Source organism: Balaenoptera musculus, chromosome 10 (genome assembly GCF_009873245.2).
Source record: "Balaenoptera musculus isolate JJ_BM4_2016_0621 chromosome 10, mBalMus1.pri.v3, whole genome shotgun sequence".
In the NCBI taxonomy this organism is placed as follows: domain Eukaryota; kingdom Metazoa; phylum Chordata; class Mammalia; order Artiodactyla; family Balaenopteridae; genus Balaenoptera; species Balaenoptera musculus.
Window position 1 is genome coordinate 168,875 of NC_045794.1, and position 21,310 is coordinate 190,184.

At 47.0% G+C, this 21,310-nt stretch overlaps 1 protein-coding gene across 1 annotated transcript in view; it reads left to right on the forward strand.

The window, feature by feature from the left end:
* The first annotated feature begins 18,922 nt into the window (after positions 1 to 18,922).
* MICAL3 (microtubule associated monooxygenase, calponin and LIM domain containing 3) overlaps positions 18,923 to 21,310 on the forward strand; it is a 155,130-nt gene continuing 152,742 nt past the window's right edge. Inside the window, exon 1 of the mRNA XM_036865641.1 lies at positions 18,923 to 19,143. The gene's annotated coding sequence lies outside the window, so the exon portion shown is untranslated. The remainder of the gene's footprint in view (positions 19,144 to 21,310) is intronic.

The window sequence follows — 21,310 nt, forward strand, 5'->3', positions numbered from 1 at the left end:
GTGCTATGCGGCTGCTTCCCACTAGCTAGCTATTCTACATTTGGTAGTGTATATATGTCCATGCCACTCTCTCACTTCGTCCCAGCTTACCCTTCCCCCTCCCCGTGTCCTCAAGTCCATTCTCTACATCTGTGTCTTTGTTCCTGTCCTGCCTCTAGGTTCTTCAGAACCTTTTTTTTTTTTTTTTTAGATTCCATATATATGTGTTAGCATATGGTATTTGTTTTTCTCTTTCTGACTTACTTCACCCTGTAGAACAGACTCTAGGTCCACCCACCTCACTACAAATAACTCAGTTTCATTTCTTTTTATGGCTGAGTCATATTCCATTGTATATATATGCCACATCTTTATCCATTCGTCTGTCGATGGGACACTTAGGTTGCTTCCATGTGGCATTTCACTGATTCGTTTGTAGGGGGAAAAAAAACCCTCTTTTTTTGGAACCTGGAAAACTTAAAGACACCAGACCATTGTGCTTTTTAGATTACTGGATAGCTAAGAATAGTTAGCGTTTGTTGGGTGCTTATGTGTGGGAGCCTATGCCATCACCTCATTTCTTCCCCACGACAGTGTACAAGGTGGGACGTTTATTTTCCCTGGTTTTACATGAACTAGGGTTTGGTGAGACCCAGGTCAAGGCAGTGACAGAAAGCAGGGCTGGCGCTCAGAGCTGGGCTGATTCTGAAGTGTGTGCTCCTAACCTCCATGCTTTAGTGGAGACTGGGGAGTAGACGGCAGAGTCCCTGACACCTGTTGCTGCTGCTTCTCTGGGTCTGACGGGCTGTGGTTTTACGGGGGCTTTAGTTTTCTTTCTTTCTTTTTTTTTTAAAAATAAATTTATTTATTTATTTTTGGCTGTGTTGGGTCTTCGTTGCTGCACGGGCTTCCTCTCGTTGTGGCGAGCAGGGACTACTCTTCGTGGCGGTGCACGGGCTTCTCATTGTGGTGGCTTCTCTTGTTGCGGAGCACGGGCTCTAGGCACGAGGACTTCAGTAGTTGTGGCATGCAGGCTCAGCAGTTGTGGCTCATGGGCTCTAGAGTGCAGGCTCAGTAGTTGTGGTGCACGGGCTTAGTTGCTCCGCGGCATGTGGGATCTTCCCGGACCAAGGGCTCGAACCCTTGTCACCTTGTCATTGGCAGGCGGACTCTTAACCACTGTGCTACCAGGGAGGTCCCTGGGGGCTTTAGTTTTCATTGAAGTAGAATAGTAGAAAAGATTCTGGGCTTTTCTTGGACCAGAAGCGTTCTTTAGCCAGATCATTAGTTTAGAAAAAATAGAGCTGAAAAACGATCTTTATTTGGAGAGTGTGAAATATTTAATGAGGCCAGATGGGGAGACTAGGGATAGAGAGAATTGAAATGGTTTGTGGACGGAGGAAATTTGTGATATTCTAACTCAGGGGACACGTTTAGTACACAGGTTTTTTAACTTAAGTGGTAGGTTGAAATTGTAAACCTGGAGGCATGGCACTTGGGCTAGAATCTGTGCAGTAAATAAGGCTCTCAGTTTCTGCTTTAGATGGCAGAGTTGAAAATCTGATTCTTCTTTGGTCTTTAACTTCTACAAATAATGCGGTACATTGTGGGAATGGTGGGAATATTGTTGGGAAATTCACCTAAACTCTCTGTGGACTTCCCCTTCCTCCAGCCACCCCTTCTGTCACCTTTGGTTCCACTTTTCAGAATTCAGCTCTGAACCTGTGGAATGGGGTGGGGTGGTGAAGGGCATCGGGCTCTGAGGTGTGTGGTATGCACCAGGGGACAGAACAACATCCCTGCCCCCTGGGGCTCAGCTGCACATGACCTGCTGTTTTCTTGGTGTGGGCTTTAGCTGTCTTGAGGTGTATGGTCATTGTTATCAAGAAACTGGGGAGGGGGGACAGGCAAACTATCCCCCTAAACCCTGCAGTTCATTGACTTTTTGTCAGTGTCAAGTTTCACAGAGAAGAGAAAATTGCCACAAGTTAAAAAAAAAAAAAAGAAAGTGGTGACAATCAGATTAAAGAAGGGAGAAGAAGTAGGACTGTTGGTTTGTACCCTGGTGAAAGGTGGAAGACAAAGGGCAGAAGCTTCTGCTAAGAGGTCAGGTCCCTGGCAGGAGCAGCGCCTCCAGTCTCTGTGCCGGAGGACGGACAAGCTCGTGTGCGTGTGTGGATGAACACCGGGAGAGGGGTCTTTCTGCGTTAGGCGGGTCTACAGAGGCCTGTTTAACCGTTGACCTAGTGACCTAGTGAAGGGTCCGGTCTGGTTAACTCTGGAAGGAGAGGAACAGTACTCCGTCAAGTGGTTAACTAGTAGCTTTTATTGATTTTTTCCTTACTGTTAAAACAAATAACTACATGCAAGGCGGAGTGAAACTTTGGTTGGTCCCGGCTTTGCCCTGTCTCCTGCCCTGCCTCTTTTCTGTTGCTGATTAAGCAAAATATGGAGGAGGCTTGCGTCCCTGTGTCTGTGCTGGAGCTTGGGAGAGAGAGGGGCAGAGCAGCCCAGGGGGAAGACCAAGGGTAGGCAGTTCTTCCTCCAGCCCCGGTCGCCCCCCGGATTATGCCAACAAACCTCCACGCAGGTTGTCCCCGGCCTACAGAAAGCCGGCTTACAAAGGTCCCGGCTACCTTCTTTGCTGCCTTCCTCACACACCCACCCCGACGACCAGGCTGCCTTGTGATTGCCAGCGCTGGGTCTGTGAGTAGCAGAGGAAGAGAAGTGGGGAGAGTAGCATCCCGATGGTGGCGTCTGCAGTCCCGCGTCCAGGCCGTTAGCTGTGTGCCGATCCTGTTCTGAGTGGGTGCATGGTGACCGCACTCAGTCCTCCTGGCCGCCCGAGCGGGTCGGTGCTGCGATGGCCCCTGTTTCCTGCACACAGAGAGCTCAGTGATTGCCCCGTTAGAAAAGGTGGACTTAGGCTTCATTCAGACTCAGGCATTCGGTTCTGGAGTTGTGCTCTCACGGACCAGTCAAGGGCAGCTGACTTACCTCTGTCATGGGGGTCAGCCCTTCCTCTCTTCCAACCTTCCCTGCACTGTTTCACATTGTCCCTCTCTTCACTTTTGAGTTATCTGTTTGAAATGCTACAGGAGAGATGCGTTTAGGTTAACTCGCATATTCCTTTAAAAAGGGGGCAGGGTCAGAGGAGGTAATTCTGAAGCATTCAGAGGGGAACACAGGTGGGCTTCCCAGAAGGGACACTTAGGACAGTGTAGTCTTCGGGGACCTAGTGGCTGGGCCATGGGATCTGGAAAGAGGGTTGATTACAGGTCTGCTGTCTGAAAAGCTGAGGAAACCCTTGCCCTTCCCTCCTCTACTTTTTTGCCCCGCATGGGTTTCTGATTCCCAAAACCTAGAGCTCGCGCAAACCCTATCATTGCCCTAGCTCAACTACTTTATGGATGATTTTTATTTAATTTATTTATTCTGTTTTTCTGAACGAGGTAGTGTGGGATCCTAACCACTGTTTGGAACAGAACCTTTTACCCAGTTTGGTCATGACTGGTCAGAGCCATTTGTTTCCCTGTGAAAAAGGAAAAGGAAGTATTTTAACTAGTGACACGGTCATGTTTCAGTTTGTTTCCAAAGCAGATAGGCTTTTCTCAAAACCAGACTTGCAGACGTAGGGAAAACAAATCAACCTTCTGCCTTTGGCATTTTTAAGCACCCTTAGACAAGTAGGTACCGTGGGCAATTATAGCCATCACCTACCGAGCGCTACGGTTGGCCAGACACAGCCCAGCGCCTTATGTGCACACGCCACTTCTAGTCTCCTGCTTCACACTAGGGAAACTTGCAGAGAGACTAAGGTCCATAACCTCAAATAAGTTGCTGAGGCTGGATGACTCCAAATCCTGTGCGTCTAATTACCTCGCTGTAAGGTGACATGTTGAGGGAGCAAAAAGAAGAGGAAGCAAGGAAGAAAAAGACAGTATGGGGCAGGGGAGAGAAATGGGAGAGATGGCAGTGTGCCTGGGCCCCCAGGACTCACTGGACGCTGTGTGCCTCAGTGGGCTGAGCAGGGCCCAGAGACTCCTCGGACCTCGACCACCCTCAGGGAGCTCGGGGACAAAGGGGCCGTAACCTAAGAGCTTTGACTTCATGCTGGGGCTTCCTCTTAGCACATGTTTATTGAGCAGCTACTATATGTAAGGCACGTGCCAGACAATAAGACGCTGTCCGCCTGCAAGGGGGGAAAGCACAGATGCAGAAAACCATAATGTGTTGTGATTAGTGGCTCCACGGGCCAGGGAGCCCTGAACATGGAGTGGTAAGAAAATTTATGCTAACGGGCAAAATATTTTTTTGTCCATTTGGTTTTGTTAATTTCATACACATAAGATTGAGAATTTCTAGAATTTACCCCCGTGGCTATTGTTTGAGGAATGTTTGTATATTTGCAAACCGCGGATCTGTTTGCAGCTGCTCTCTGAGGACCAGCCCAGCACCTTGGCTGTAGGAAAGGATGGGGCCACCTCCCCTTCCTGAAGGCTGCCCTTTGGCCCAGCACCACTGCCATCTGTGGCTTGTGCTGCTTGCCTTGGAGGTGCCAGTGCCCTGGGCTGCTGGAGTACCGTTTCCCAGGTGCTCTAACGGGTGGGAGCAGTCGTGAGCAGGGAGGCGCTTAACCGATGCTTTGGGAATTAGATTGGACCATGTTACCTCTGAGGCTCCTTTCTAACTCTAGGACCCCGATACTGTGCCTACAGGGACCTGGGAACTCGGTGGTCGCCTTGTGCTGGTGCCTGCCAGCCCTCCCACTCCTCCTTCCTTCAGTATCTCTTTGTCATGTCTGTATTTGGAAGCTGATCTATTGTGGGAAAGGCCTAATGGGACTTCTTGCTGGGTATGCTCAGTGAGATACAGTTTTTGCTTCTGTTTTAATCTTTTATTTTAGAAGACCTTTGGATCACTATGATCAAGTCCATTCAAATAGAAATTACTTACATCTCCTGGCAGTGGTTAAGCATCTTCCCCTCTGCTCCCTGCTATATTGGTTGAGTTGACTCCATTTGGTAATAACATTTAGGACCCTTTCACATGTTGCTAAATGAAACATTCTCTGTGTCCATGACCAGTGACCTCAGAGAAGGGTTCATCAGCTTAAAGATATCCTTGCTTCAAGCAAAGTTGCTGTATGAAAATGTGGATTGACCTCCAAAATATAATTGTGTGTATCTGTACTTCTTGGCTTTAAATTTAATTCTTCACAGTAAAGGAATTTTGCAACAGAATTCCTTCTCAAGGAATTCAGAATTTTGCTTTTCTGTATACAACTTTCCCAGGCAGTCTGATCTTCCAACTTTGGTGGAAGTAGCTGCCTGTCACTTTTACCTGCGTTGCTCTCTCCATGCCCTACGCAGATGCAGCCTCAGAACCGCAGATGGTACTAGCCCCGGCCTCTACAACCTTCCAGGCTCTGTCCCGGCTATCAGTCAGGTCTGGCAGTGCCTGGCTGGCCAGCCTCTCCGCATGCAACATTCATTTGCACACCAGCAGCCGTCTGGACCGTGGTGCAGTTGCTCCCCTCTCGTGCTTGTTTCCAAGCTGCTTCTGCAGGCTTTTATGAGGCCCAGGTGCTTGGGCATGCGCACCAGGCAGGAAAAGCCAGGGTGGAGTATAGATTGTTCCCTGGTAGGACAGTGAAGGAGGGCAAGGGATTTGGCTGAAAACCTTACTTATATTAAGGTATGGGAAAGGTGGAAAGGGAACTAATTTATCCGGAGTATACTTTATCAGTACACTGTCATGACACGACAATCTCCTTTAATCCTTATAACAATCTTGGGAGGTTACATATATGATGCCCACTTAACAGGCTGGGAAACACGAGGCTCAGTGACGTTAGGTCGCTTGCCTGAGATCTCTTAGCTGGTGAAGGGTGGAGCGAAATTAGAGTAAAACCCAAAATGTGGGAGTGAGTCTCTGTTTTCCTGGTTCACACCTGGGCTTTGCAATCTTCAAGCCCCGCTTCTCCACGCCCAGGTTTCAGGGGTTGCCTGAATAATCTTACCTGAGAAAGAAGTGCAGAGGAAGAGGAAAGAAAGAAGGAATGACATTTTCCCGGGTTCCATGTCACTGTAAAGAAAAAAATCTTGCCTGCCATTCCAGTTCTACAAGGATCAAGCCATCAGCCACTGCAGTTGCCCACTGACAGTGCAGCCTGAGAGGAATTCAGGATGGAGAAAAACAACCATCCTGTGCTTTGGATATGCCCCTAGATAGTTAAGATGCATATCTCAGGAAGAATTTCAATGACCCCAGATTCTTGCATCTTCCCATATGCAGAAAAGCAGTAAAATCGATGACTCATCTTTTTATGCTTGACTACATGTTTCTCCGGACAAAAAAGTTCATATATACCCTGGCTCTTCCCTTTCCTCTTCGGAGCGGCTCCTTGGAGCTGTCAGAGAGGCTGTCTCCCGGGCTGCAGTCCTCAGTAAGGTCCCAAGTGAAGCTTAACACCGCCTCTCTCTCTCTCTCTCTCTCTCTCTCTCTCTCACACACACACACACACACACACACACTCACTCACTCCCCAAAATGTGTAGTGGTAAGGAGCATGAATTCTGGAACTAGACTTCTGCATCATTTACTAGGGTGTGTGACCTTGTGTATGTTATTTAACCTCCCTGGGCCTCAGTTTCTCCATCTGTGCAATAGCATGACAGTCCTATGTGCTTGGTGTGGCTGTGAGCATTTAGAATCCTGCCGGCACTTGATAAGCAGCAGTGAGCACCCTGAGTATTAGCTGGTACTGTTACTGACTGAAGGGACAGTCTCTGGGGGAGCATGTGTGGCCCCATGCTTACCAATGTGAAAGCACCCCAAACACACCCCCCAGCTGCTGCTCGCTGTCTCATTATTCTCTGCCTCATCCCTGGCTCTGCATTGTTGTTCTTATTAGCAACTCTTTGGACTTCCTGGAATAATTTGTTCATTAATTTATCATCTGTTGGGCCCCTTCTCCGCATGTTGCCCTGTACTGGGTATTAGGGCAGGGCCCAGGTTCCTAGAGGTATTTGACCTTGTCCCTGGTTCAGAAGATACAATATGAATGCACAAGACGGTTGGGTAAGGGAAGAAGAAAAGCAGTGAAGTGCTAAATGGCACAGACAGGTGACTCCAGTCTTTGGGGAGAACAAGGACAGTAAGTTACCTTTTGAGTCTTTATTACATGCACAGCGCTGGTTTGCACGCTTTACATGCCTTGTCAGCCCTGCAGTCCAGGTGCTGCTCTGGCACCCCTGCTTTGCAGATGAGGACAGACACCCAAGTGTCTCGTCCAAGGGCACATGAGTGAGAGGAGCCTGGGGTTTGGACCCTAGTCCGCTGACTCGTGGGCCTGCATAGGCTGTGTCCCAGCTCATTGGTAGGGTTGTCTAGGCGAGGTAAAGGGGTGCCTGGAAAGAGAGTGAGCACGGCGCACCAGGGCCTCGGTGAGTGAGGAGGCCAGCCTGGTGGGGTTGGAGTTGAGCTCAGTGTTCATGGACCGCAGAGCCACATTGGGTCTGGGTGTTGAGAAATGAGTGAGATGCGTTCCTTGCCCTCTGGAATCTTACTGTAGCTGGGGAGACAGACACACAAATAGATGATTTCAGTGTAGTGTGGTAGGGGCTGTGATGAGGGTAAGTATAGGGTGCTGTGGAAGCAGAGGAGAGGAAACCAGGAAATGTTCCTTTCCCAGCGTCTCCCAGCGTCTTGAAAGGCAAGTTAGCAGTGAGCTTAGCAGTTGAAGGCAAGAAGAGCTAGCTTTCTATTCTTTCTTTCTTTTCTTTTTTTTTTTTTTAAATATTTATTTTTGGCTGTGTTGGTCTTCGTTTCTGTGCGAGGGCTTTCTCTAGTTGCGGCGAGCGGGGGCCACTCTTCATCGCGGTGCCCGGGCCTCTTCACTATCGCGGCCTCTCTTGTTGCGGAGCACAGGCTCCAGACGCGCAGGCTCAGTAGTTGTGGCTCACAGGCCCAGTTGCTCCGCGGCATGTGGAATCCTCCCAGACCAGGGCTCGAACCCATGTCCCCTGCATTAGCAGGCAGACTCTCAACCACTGTGCCACCAGGGAAGCCCTTTCTTTCTTTCTTAATTTCTTTCTTTCTTTTTAAATTTTTATTGGAGTATAGTTGATTTACAATGTTGTGTTAGTTTCAGGTGTACAGCAAAGTGAATCAGTTATACATCTATATATATCCACTCTTTTTTTAGATTCTTTTCCCATGTAGGCCATTACAGAGTATTGAGTAAAGTTCCCTGTGCTATGCAGTAGGTTCTTATTAGTTATCTATTTCATATATAGTAGTGTGTGTATGTCAACCCAATCTCCCAATTTATCCCTCCCCCCCCTTATCCCCGGTAACTGTAAGCTTGTTTTCTACGTCTGTGACTCTACTTCTGTCTCATAAATAAGTTCATTTGTACCCTTTTTTTAGATTCCACATATAAGCAATATCACAGGATATTTGTCTTTCTGTGTCTGACTTCACTCCGTATGACAAAGGCAGAGGGTAGCATGAACAAAAGCATGGCTTTTTGGGCTTGTCTTGCTAAAAGCAAGGTTGCTCACCTGGTCTGATGGATGCCAGGATACAGTGTGAAGTTTATAAGCAAGGGAGAGTTCATCAGAGGTGTTTGAACACAGAGCAACAGCACAGAAGTAATATTTTTTGTCAGTTAATCTTATGGAATGGGGAGAGATGAAAGTCAGGCAAGACCAGCTATGGGAGGACTTGGCAAACTTTCTCTGTAAAGGGCCAGAAAGTAAGTATTTTAAGTTTCAACGGGCCATATGGTCTCTGATGCAACCACCCGACTGCTATTGTAGTAAGAAAGCAGGTAATTAATTGGTCAATGAATGGGCGTGGCTGTGCGCCAGTAAAGCTTTTATCCCCCACCCCCCAAATCTGAGTTTCATCTAATTCTTCCATGTCACAAAATAGTCATCTGTCGATTTTTTTCCCCAACCATTAAAAAAAATATAAAAACCCTTCTTCACTTGACGGTTGAATTTGGCCCACAGGTCATGGTAATAATTCAGGTGTGAATGACAAGAAACTAGAACAGGATGTCTGCGATGGAGATAGAGAGGCAGGGAGTTGATGCCAGGGGCACTTTGGAAAGAAGACACTGATTAGATAGAGGAGATAAGGAGAGGGAAGAGACCAGGGGACACCCAAGTTTCAGGTTTGGTGCCTTCCCAGGTTTGGTAAAACTGGTCTTGTTTTCCATGTGCCAAGAATGTGACTTGATTCTGGAGAAAAACCCCAGAGATACTGATTCCTTAGGGGCTCCCAGACTGTCAGCACTGTGAATTCTCCCGACTGTCTCACACACGTCTTTGCTGCCTTGGCCTCCAGGTGCTTTAGGCAGGAGGTGGCTGCTGTAGCTGGGTCAGTGGGCCCACCTGTTTGTCGGGGCACAAGGAAAGTTTATCTTTTGGATAACATTTTTAAAAAAATTAATTAAATTAATTAATTTATTTTTGGCTGCATTGGGTCTTCGTTGCGGTGCGTGGGCTTCTCAGTGCGGTGGCTTCTCTTGTTGCAGAGCACGGGCTCTAGGCGCGCGGGCTTCAGTAGTTGTGGTGCGAGGGCTCTGTAGTTGTGGCTCACGGGCTCTAGAGCGCAGGCTCAGTAGTTGTGGCGCACAGGCTTAGTTGCTCCGCGGCATGTGGGATCTTCCCGGACCAAGGCTCGAACCCATGTCCCCTGCACTGGCAGGCGGATTCTTAACCTCTGTGCTAGCAGGGAAGCCCTCTTTTGGGTAACTTTTGATGTAGTTTCAGACTTACAGATAAGTGGTAAGAGCAGTACTGGGAGCTCCCTTGTACCATTCCCTAAATTTGTTAATTAGATTTTATTATTTACACTTTGCCCCATTTGCTTTATCATTCTTCCCCTGCCGACCTGGGTTCCCATTCCAGCTCTGCCTTTAGTGGCTGTGGAATCCTGGACCAGTGTCTTAATCTCTCCAGACCTCGGCTGTCACCTCCCTCGTAGAGTCCTCAGTAGAATTTGATGAAATGATATACACGAAATGCCAAGTGTGATATCGCCTGGCTGGTAGCATATGGTCAGTAAATGTTAGTTCTTTTCCTTCCTCAGCACCCCTGGAAGAAGTGAGTCAGTGAAGGAAGCGGGCTGGCAGGGAGGAGCAGGGGAAATCCTGAGTCTAGGTGTAGAGAGAGGGACAAAAACAGTATGTCAGAGATGTGACCATGAGAAGGAGCTGTTTATTATCAAACTTTGACACTAAGATGAGGGTTTAGTTTTTTTGTTTTTTTGTAACTTTATTTTGATACAATTTCAGAAGAGGCAAGAATAGTACAGGGAGCTCTTGTTCCATAAACACACATTGTTTTCGTTTTGCCCCATTTGCTTTTTCATATTTTTTCCTTCTCTTTGAATAAACTAGGGACATTCACCCCTAAATAATTGAGTGTTTATTTCCTAGGAACAGGGATATTCTCTTAGATTTTGACAGGGAGCCTTAGGTTCTAAAATTGGGAAGTGGCATGGTGTGAAAGTACTTGGGGAAGATGTGCTGAAGGCCAGGGGTCCTGTGGGCGGGCAGTTTGGAATAATTTCCACTGGAGGGTGATGAGGGCAAACTGTGACCAGAAGTGGGAGGGATACAGACCCCGGAGGTGTTTAGTGGAGTCTTGGGATCGGGGACAGGGAGGGGCAGGGAGTAACTGCGCTGCTTTCTGGCTAGGAGAGCAGCACGCATAACTGAAAAAACAAATTCAGCTTTAGTTTGTACTTGGAAAAATGAAACGTCTCTCCCCTCTTTTGTTCATATTACAGTCTAAGGAAGATAAAGGCCCACCAACTCCTGGCCGATGGGAATAGAGTATCTGCTGCATTCTTTTTTTTTTTTTTTCTTTCTTTTTAAGATTTTTTTTGATGTGGACCATTTTTAAAGTCTTTATTGAATTTGTTACAATATTGCTTCTGTTTTATGTTTTGGTTTTTTGGCCGCCACGTATGTGGGGTCTTAGCTCCCCAACCAGGGATTGAACCCGCGCCCCGTGCATTGGAAGGCGAAGTCTTAACCACTGGACCACCAGGGAAGTCCCTCTGCTGCCTTCTTAGAGTAGCAGTACTTGAGGCTTTGTCATGAAGCTAGTCAGTAAAGAGGAGCATTCAGGTTAGGGTTAGGGTTAGGTCTCACGTAGACCTAGGAGTCATTAGTGACAAAGGCAGGTGGTAGTAAAGGATGGTGGGAAGCCAAGAACCAAAACCACTCTTGGGAAGGCGGCTGGGCAGGATCCACAGGGAACCAAGGAGAGGAGTACAGACCAGAGACAGAACTGGGAGGGAGGGAGAGTGCCCAAACTGAGCTCCAGCAGCCGGGAGTGGGAGCGGTGGGTGCTTGTGGGGCTCTGTATTTTCCAGTGCAGGAGCCAGAACTTTAGGAGAGCTTTAAGGAACGCCCTGTGAATAATGCCACCCAGGGTGCTAAACCAGATCAGACTGTCGAGGGTTTAAAATTAGCTTCCCAGTGCCTGAGTGTTTTGTGGAAGAAATACCTCAGGGAGAATATATCAAAGAAGGTGTCTTAGATTTGAGCTTATACTAAGTATTAAAAGACCCGCCCCCTGCCCTTTGTAAAAGAAATGTGTTACAGGGAAGATTGTGCTAGTCTGTCTGGCTTTCAAAATGCCCAGTTCTAGGAATATCTTGTTATAGGAAAGTCTTGAATCCCTCTGGAGTGTTAGGGGTGAAGTAACTATAGGGTTATATTTTGTTTCCACAAACGTGCATGAGCACCTTTTGTGTACTAAACACTGGGAGTGTAGGAGTGAACCATGGCCTGCCAGAGCCTGTTCATACCTTGTGGTTAAATTTTAAGGAATTTTGCAAGTTGGTTGTTAAATACAGCTATTATTAAAAATTAATTCTAGGGACTTCCCTGGTGGTCCAGTGGTTAAGACTCAGTGCTCCCAGTGCAGGGGGCCTGGGTTCGATCCCTAGTCAAGGAACTAGATCCCTCATGCTACAACTAAAGATCCCTCATGCCGCAACTAAAGATCCTGCATGCTGCAACTAAGATCCGGCACAGCCAAATAAATAAATATTTTAAAAATTATAAACTTATAGTTAAATAAATTGTATTTAAAACAAAGGTAACAAATCCTCAAAATTCATTACTTCCTCATTATTTTAGCATGAACTATGCTCTCAGGTCTCTTGCCCCATATGGTGGAAGTACTGTATAATTGTGAACTATGGTACATTTCCTCCCAGCTCTGTGTTCAGAGATGTACGTCGCTTGAACTTGGCCATGGTGGGAGTATTAACACCACAGAAACCAACAAACACTACACATCAGGGCTTGATTTGTTGTTTTGTTCATTGTCTAAGAAAGTGATGAAAAAATGTTAACATTTGCAGTTTAAACTTAAAGTGTTTTGTGTCCATATCTAGTGCATTGTGAATAGCACAAAAAAATTGAGGAAATACTTCTTTTAGTATTTGAAAAACTAGGGTCCAATTCAGCAGAGAAGCTGCTTATATCATGTTTGATATACATGTTCCTTTTTTTTTTTGCCCGTGATACGCAGCATGTGGGATCCTAGTTCCCCGACCAGGGATTGAACCCGAGGCCCCTGCAGAGGATGTGTGGAGCCCTAACCACTGGACCGCCAGGGAAGTCCCAAAATACATCTTTTTTTGTCCAATTTTGTTTTACTCCTTAAGGTAAATGAAAACTAACGTTCACTTATTTATCAGTTGAGTCCATGGATTGGCCATAGATATGAGTTAGACAAAAAAAATCTATGACAAGTTTGTCTGAGAGTCAATTGGCTACATGGAATTTACAGTAAAGAGCATTATGTATTTTATACTCTATTACTTATTACTATATATTACTATTACATATTTTATTATTATTATATGCTATACATCTTTAATATTTATTTATTTATTTATTTTTGGCTGAGTTGGGTCTTAGTTGCAGCACGTGGTATCTTTTTTGTTGCAGCGCGGGCTTCTCTCTAGTTGTGGTGCACGGGCTCCAGAGCACAAGGGGTCAGTAGTTGTGGTGTGCAGGCTTAGTTGCCCCTCGGCGTGTGGGATCTTAGTTCCCCGACCAGGGCTCGAACCTGTGTCCCCTGCATTGGCGGGTGGATTCTTAACCACTGTGCCATCAGGGAAGACCCTTGTTGTTTTTTTATATCCACCAGCAAAGCATCCTAGAATTCAGGTTTAGAAGAGACCACAGACAGAGACTATCAGCCTGATGTTTAGGGGGCGTGCTGGGCTGGGAGAAGGAGCTGGAGAGGGCTCCCTGTCTCCTCTGGGCTGGGACCGGCTCACAGAAGCCCCTGAGTGCAGTGGGGGAATTCCTCTAATGAAATCTTTGGTGAAAAGACTCAGCTTTTCTGTTCTCTTTATTTTATCAACATTTGTTGAGTACCTACTGTGTGCCAGGCCCTGTGTTACTTATGAGAATACAGTGACACAAAAGACATGGTTACTGCTCTAAACAGTTTTATTATATAATTCACATACCATACAGTTCATTAAGTGTAAAATTAACTGGTTTTAAGTATATCCACAGCGTTGTACAACCGTCACCACAATTAATTTTAGAACATTTTTATCATCCCCCAAAGAAACTCTGTACCCATAGCAGTAACTCTCCACTTCTGTCCAGTCCCTCTCCCACTAGCCGTAGGCAACCACCAGTCTACTTTCTGTATCTATAGATTTGTTATTCTGGACATTTCATATAAATGGAATCATACAATCTGTGGTTTTCTGTGACTAGATTTTTTTCACTCAGCATAATGTTTCAGAGTTCATCCATGTTGTAGCCTGTATCAGAATTTCATTCCCTTTTATGGCCAAATAATATTCCATTTTATGGATCTACTACATTTTCCTTATCCATTCAACAGTTGATAGACATTCGACTTTTTGCTATCTTGAATAATGTCGCGATGAACATTCGTGTACAAGTTTCTGTGTGGACGTGTGTTTTCATTTCTCTTGTATATATGCCTGCCTAGGAGTGGAATTGCTGGGTCTTGTGATAACTCTGTTTAACATTCTGAGGAGCTGCAGAACTGTTTTCCAAAGTGGCTGCGCTATCTTACGTTTCCACCTGCACGGTATGAGGCTTCCGGCTTCTCCACATCCTCGCTACCACTTGCTATTATCCTTTTGGTTCTAGCTGTCTTGGTGGGTGTGAAGGGGTATCTCATTGTGGTTTTGATTAGCATTTTCGTAGTGGTTAATGATGTTGAGCATCTTTTTGTGTACTTATTGACCATTTGTATACCTTCTTCGGAGAAATATCTATTAAAATCCTTTTCCCATTTAAAAATTTGGGTTACTTTTTTTTTTTTTTGTTCCTCATCATTCTTTTTTTTTTTTAATTAATTTATTTATTTACATTTATTTTTGGCTGTGTTGGATCTTCGTTTCTGTGCGAGGGCTTTCTCCAGTTGCAGCGAGTGGGGGCCACTCTTCATCGCAGTGCGCGGGCCTCACACCGTCGCGGCCTCTCCCGTTGCGGAGCACAGGCTCCAGACGTGCAGGCTCAGTAGTTGTGGCGCACGGGCTTAGTCACTCCGCGGCATGTGGGATCTTCCCAGACCAGGGCTCGAACCCGTGTCCCCTGCATTGGCAGGCAGATTCTTAACCACTGCGCCACCAGGGAAGCCCTGGGTTACTTTTTTAATTATCAAGCTGTAAGAGTTCTTTATATATTCTGGAAATGAGTTCCTTATCCGATATATGATTTACAAATATTTTATCCCACTCTGTGGGCTGTCCTTTCACTTTCTTGACAGTGTTCTGTATGTTTCAAAGTATAAAAGTTGTTAGTTTTGACAGGTCAAATTTGCCCTCAGTTCTTGAGTAAATCCAGATTTACATGACAAATTTCTATGCTTTCAGGTGTTTCTGTTGTATTTAACAAGTCTCTACAGTTGAATAGTCTGTAGCCAGTTTCATAACCTTCAATACTTAGACCTTATGGTAGTGACTTTGTTTTAGCTTTTAGAAACTTAAAATCTTATGAAAGCAGAGACTAAGGCATATAGGCTCTTTATAGCATTTTACTCACTATGTTGCTGGTAAAAACAGCCATAAGCTGATGACTCTTAAACACACTGATTGGGGGCCAGGCTTCTGGGAATAGCTGGAGGTAGGACACAGTATATTGAGGTTGTATTTAAGCATTAAGTCAGGAAAATGGAGCAGTGTCACTTCCCATTGTAGTCTTAACTCTCTTGTGTTATCTAGTGAGATTTTAGGCTCTATTTACTCTAGTATAAGGCATGGAATTTAATAACTAGAAGTGTATCTGGGTTATGGAGATAAGTTACCACAATGAAAAACGTGAACTACCTCCTGCCCTGATCCCTGCAAGATACTTTAGTAGTCTACCTTCTCCCTATGCTGTTCAGACAAGTCTAAAAAGCAGTAAGACATCTGACTTACGTAATAGTGTTCTGTTGGCTGTCTCATTTGCTCCCTTCCTACCGCCTGCATAGCAGTAAGTAGGGTAGTATGTCCCCTCGAGAAGGGAGCCAGCTCAGGAGGTGGGCTGTCTCTGTCCAAGGTCGCATTCCCACTAGTCGTGGGGATGCTGGGGTCTCCTTGGGGGGACATACTTGGGATTACTTGCAAATGTGGTTTTTCAGTGCCTCATTTGTTCTGTATCCCTTTCTTTATCAGGTATTTCCATTTCTAAGTTGGGGTAAATGAATGTGTTGACTTTTTTCTTTGTATGTAATCTGAACAAGTGGGTATAAACCATGTAGCTGGGGCCTAGAGGGTGTGTGGAGCATAGGAACAGACATGTGAGGGAGAGGAGACCTGGGTAAGGACAGTGGAGAAGGTGAGAAGTCCTGTCTGTGCAAATGTGGGACAGTTGTGGGGTTTATGAAATAGAGCGGGAGTCAAGTAGTGTGTAAGACAGTTTGAAAATTCCCAGGCTTGTTCACTGTTACCCGTGAGGTATCAGAATGCTTTTTTAGCAAGTGTACTTGTGAAATGAAGCATAGTCCCGCGTCCTCACTTTGAACAGAGCTACCTGTGATCAGTGGGTGACAGTGGGTGATGGTGGCATCTTGGATTGCTTCTGGCCTTTCTCTTCTGCAGAACTCAGAACCCTCCACATGGTTTTGTGGTCACTAGGTCAACCCAAGGCTGGAAGTTCTGTCATGGAAGTCACTCTTGGGATGTTTTTGGAACGTCTTTGCCTGCTTTGCTCTTGGTGGGACAGACACCTGAGGACGGCTGTGATGTGGTTAAATGTGAGGGCTCCAGAGCCAGATTGTCTGGGTTTACATCCATCTTCTAGCACTTAGAACTGTGTGACCTTGAGTACGTGACTGTCCTGTTTCTTGACCCAAGGATGTGGATAATAACATCTATATCACAGGGTTGTCGTGAGGATTAAGTGAAATCTCGTGTGGACTTCATCACAGAGTGAGCCCATATTAAATGTCAGCTACAATAATTGCTGCTGTTCTTGTTGCTATCGTTAATTTGGACCCAGCTCTTATAAGTGAAGTGGGCCATCAGGTTGGGTGTGAGAAGAAATAGCAGCAATCTAGTGACTCCGCTTGTTGAGCTCCTGCGTGTTAGGCCTGCAGTGTGGCTCTTACATGCCTTAGTCCATTTACTTCTCGTGACGTCATGCAGGGCAGTTTCATCACATCACGGAGGGCCGTGCTCAGGTCAGACAGCTGCTCAGTGTGGAGCAGGGCCTCCACTTGACGACCTCATGCTTTCCTTGTCTATGGCCAGTTTGGCAGCCACAGTAACAGGAAAGTCATCCTTTGCCCAGAGCCCGTAATATCAGCTACTCACATAAGACGTCGCCTGAAGGGAGGTAAGATTTCCAGAACATAAACTTTTTTGGGTGTGAGTCTTTTCTGTTGTGATGATTGAACAGTGAGGAGGAGGAGAACCTCAGGGGCCTTGTCTTTTAAAAAGGCCCATGATCTCCAGGTGCCTATTGGTTTTCCTTCCACCCACAGGCAGATACCCACAGCCTTAACTGCGACCCCAGACTGCGGGGTGAGGGTAGAAGGGGGCTCAGGCCCCATCCTCCACTATCATAATACAGGCTGCTTCAGGATGGGTGCAGGGCCTTGGGTGACCTGCCTGTGTCCCCGCCCCTCTGGGGAAGGAACATATGCTCAGTTACATATTCTCTAGAGACAAGGCCCTTATCAGGTGAATAATTTGCAAAAATCTCCCATTCTGTGGGTTATCTCTTTTTTTTTTTTTTGGCTGCGTCGGGTCTTAGTGGCGGCATGTGGGACCTTTGTTGAGGCACCCGGGGATCCTTTGTTGGGGCACCCTTTGTTGGGGCACGGGCTTCTCTCTAGTTGTGGCATGCGGGTTTTCTCTCTCTAGTCAAGGTGCGTGGGCTCCAGGGTGTGTGGGCTCTGTAGTTTGCGGCACGCGGGATCCTAGCTCCCCGGCCAGGGATCAAACCCCTGTCCCCTGCATCAGAAGGTGGATTCTCTACCACTGGACCACCAGGGAGGTCCCTGTGGGTTGTCTTTTCCCTTTTTTTGGTGGTGTCCTTTGAAGCCCAACATTCCCTTGCCGCCCGGCCCCGCCCTTTTTCCCAGTCGGTGAGGCTTTGCATGTGTGGGATGCCACAGATGTAAGGAGGGGGTAGCAGCCCCTCCCCTGTGCACCTTCCCCTCCCTCTCAAGGTCAAGCAACCTGAAGAAGAGTTAAGATTAAAGACTCGAGTTGGTGGGCACGGGGTCAGGGAGGAGCTCTGCCTAAAAGAATCCGAATCCGGGACTGCAGCCTGGTGTGGCCACGCAGGTGAGCTCAGAGCAGCACGGCCCAGGACTGCCTGGCGCTCCGGGGGCCGGGCCTGGGACCCTGAGCGGCAGGTACTGGCTGGCGGTGCGGTCTGGAGGCCAAGCACCGGGCACTGACTGAGCCCTGAGCACGGTAGGGTGCTTCCCCTTGGGCCCGGCGGAGCCAAAGACTACACAGCCGGCGGCTCAGGTTACAGTTGCTGTGGGAACTGTGACCTTTGAATTTCCTGGCTTATGCATGGAATTTCAGTTGCGTAATTCTACAACAACTTGGATTTTTCCTCTTCTCACCCTCCTTCTTGGCATTGAATTTTTTATCCCAGTGAATGAGATCTGTAGCCCCTGCCTGTCTGTCTCCTCCTGGGGCAGACAGTCTCACTCACACTCCTTTCCAGGCCGCTCACCCAGAGTGTGCCAGGCAGGAGACCAGCCGGGGCCTGACCGGTGGGTACCTTCCTGTTGTCCCCTGCAAGGCCCTGAGGCTGGGCCAGCCGGCCTGGAGAGGCTTCTGGGCTGGACTGCTGTGCGGGTGTCCAGGACGGGCCCAGATGTCCCTTTGTGTGTATTTTTCTCAAACAGGCCTTGCTCGTTTCTGCTTGTGCACTTGAGTTTACCCTGTTCTGTGCTCCTGGAGCATCCTCCCAGGTGGCTTAGCTAAATTCTCCCCGAACTTCAGTTTCCACTTGCAGTCCTACCCTCTCTGGGAAACCTGTCATCACTACTGTGGCCTAAAATTACCCCCCTTCCAGGGAACGACATACGACTTGAACATTTCATTTGGCATTTAATTAGATACTGTCTCAGGATATTTTTCTTGTTGTCTCGAGAACATTTGTCATTTGGGGTGGAGGGGTGGTCTGTTTTTTTTTGTTTTTTTTCTGTAAGATTCTTGAGGGCGAAGGTTTTAAGTCATTGCATTGCTTGTTAAATGGTCAGTGGTTTATATTTGAATGAAGCGTGTGTTCTCTTGGTGTCTGCCATGAGGAAGGCATTGGCCCGAGAGCTATGAGGGACACAGGAAGAAGCAAGGTCCTTAAATCCACTTTCCTTAAGATGCCAAGCCTGGCTTTCCATGATGTGGCCTCGCCTGCCCTGCTGTCCTCTTCTTCCTCTCCCAGTGACCTTTAAACCCAGAGTTCCTGGAAGGCCCACGTCTGTTCTCACCTGATGGCCGTGCACCTGTGCCTCCTCCTGCCCCTGCAGGAAGCTCCCGCCTTCCCTCAGCTCCACCCTCCGCCTCAGGCGAGACAGCACTTTGCTCCTGCGGCCTTCCTGACCACCCCAGCCAAGGGTCCCTTGTGTAATTTCCTCTTACCTTCTGCTCTTCTCTCCCCCTCAGACCTCTTCACGGTATGTAAGTATGAACTTGTTTTTCTGTTTGTGTTGACATTTTTGTCCTGATGGCTGTGTCCACCACTGCATTTCCATCCAGCATAGGAGACGTTTTGTTCACTTCTGTACTCAGACCCAGCATGATGCCTGGTATTTGGTAGACTCACAATAAATGCTAAATGACTGAGTATTCTTATAGAAACAGATGTATTTTTTTTGAGAGACAAGAAAGAAATGTAAAATGACTAGCGATTTATCCTGTAGATTATAGTGCTCTGGTTGGCTTGCAGTAGACAGGCCTATGGAACCAACCAGTGCCCCTCTCTTGAGATACAAATGGAAACTACTTTGATCTCGGCACAACACATGAGCTTTTTTCCTTTCCTCTTTCTTCCTTCCATTTCCCTCTCTCCTTTATGCCTTTTTTGGCTTGTCTTAGAAATGATTTAAGGCAACTTGGGCCCTTGATCTGTGCTGTGGGTAAGGCAGGATTATTATTCTGTTCTGTGTAATTCTAGACGCTTATTTTGGGACCTGTGGGATACTCAGTTTTTCCTAAACTCTCAGAATCATTTTTGAGAAGCAACCTTATGCTACTGGCCAGAACAGCGAGGAGAACGGGAGCTTGGAGCCTCATCGCTCTGCCGATTCCCCTCGGGCAGATTGGTGTGGGTATGTGTGCTCTTCCTAATCTTTTAAAGTGGACTTAAATTCAGCTTTCCCGTGTGCTGGAGACTGTCTTAAATAAAGAACCTGAAGGCCCTGGTGAAGTAATGTCTCCAAAACACTTCAAGCTCATCAGGGAAGAAAGAAGTGCTGTGTAAACTCAGAGTGTAATTATTAATCAGACTTTCCTTTGGTCCTCTTCTCTGCCCTGGGTTTGCCTTCTGCGGCTGCTCGGGCTGCCAGGATTCGCAGACGGAAAGTCCCTGGGCCGCCTCGCCCGCCCTCCTGGCACAGTGGCCCGGACTGCACAGAAACGCCGCTCTGAGGGACTGGCCTTGGTGTGCAGAGCGGCTGTGTGACCGGGCCCCAGTTCCATGGCATCTCCAGCTGCCTTCCAGGAGAGGGCGGCTCTCCTGCTCATTGTCGGATGGAGTTGGGCCTGGTTCTGAGTCCTTGAGGAGCAGTTCGCTGGCGTGGAGCCCACACGGGGGTCTCCATTCTCTACCCCAGGCCACACTGGTCGGAGCTCCCTTTGGGGGACAGATAAAGGCCCTCTGCAATCAGAATTGTGTCCGTTCACTACAGTGGCACGTTGTCTTCCTTGTTTTTAAGCTTTAGTTTTCACTTCTGAAAAAGCATCTGATTTCTATAGTAATAATATACATACATTTTAAAAAAATCCAAATTAAAAAAAAGGCCAGGGGCTTCCCTGGTGGCGCAGTGGTTGAGAATCTGCCTGCCAATGCAGGGGACACGGTTTTGAGCCCTGGTCTGGGAAGATCCCACATGCCGCGGAGCAACTAGGCCCGTGAGCCGCAACTGCTGAGCCTGCGCGTCTGGAGCCTGTGCTCTGCAACAAGAGAGGCCGCGACAGTGAGAGGCCCACGCACCGTGATGAAGAGTGGCCCCCCGCTTGCTGCAACTAGAGAAAGCCCTCGCACAGAAACGAAGACCCAACACAGCCAAAAATAAATATAAATAAATAAATAAATAAATAAATTTTTAAAAGGCCAAATTCAGAAGCAGAATTTGATAATTTTCCCTTCACTGCCTTTTCCTCCCCTCCTCTATCCTGAGAAGTCCTATCCCCTAATGCCTGTAGCATTCCTGGCATACAACAGGTGTTTTCATGGTCCTTAAATTGGGGGTGGTGAGAAGAGGTACCAAGTCCAGCTGTCTAAGCCATACAATTTATCAGTGTTCATAGAAGTGTAGAATAATATTTTATTTGTTGTGTCTTCCTCGTTCCTATTTATCTTGTCCTCTATTTCAGCACTGCACCCCACTCTGAGGTAGTGCTTCCTGAACTGTGTTCCACGGACTGTTAAAAGGGGTCTGGAGAAAAGCAAAACATATTCTTAATAAGATGATTGAATTTTACTCAATTTTTTGGTAGGGGGGAGGATTTTATTTATAAACCTTTTAAAAACTAGTCATTTTTGCAACAGTTCATTTACCCATGAGACCTTTTGATTCGATTTGTGATTAATAAAATACATAATAAATTAATAAAATAATTGAAA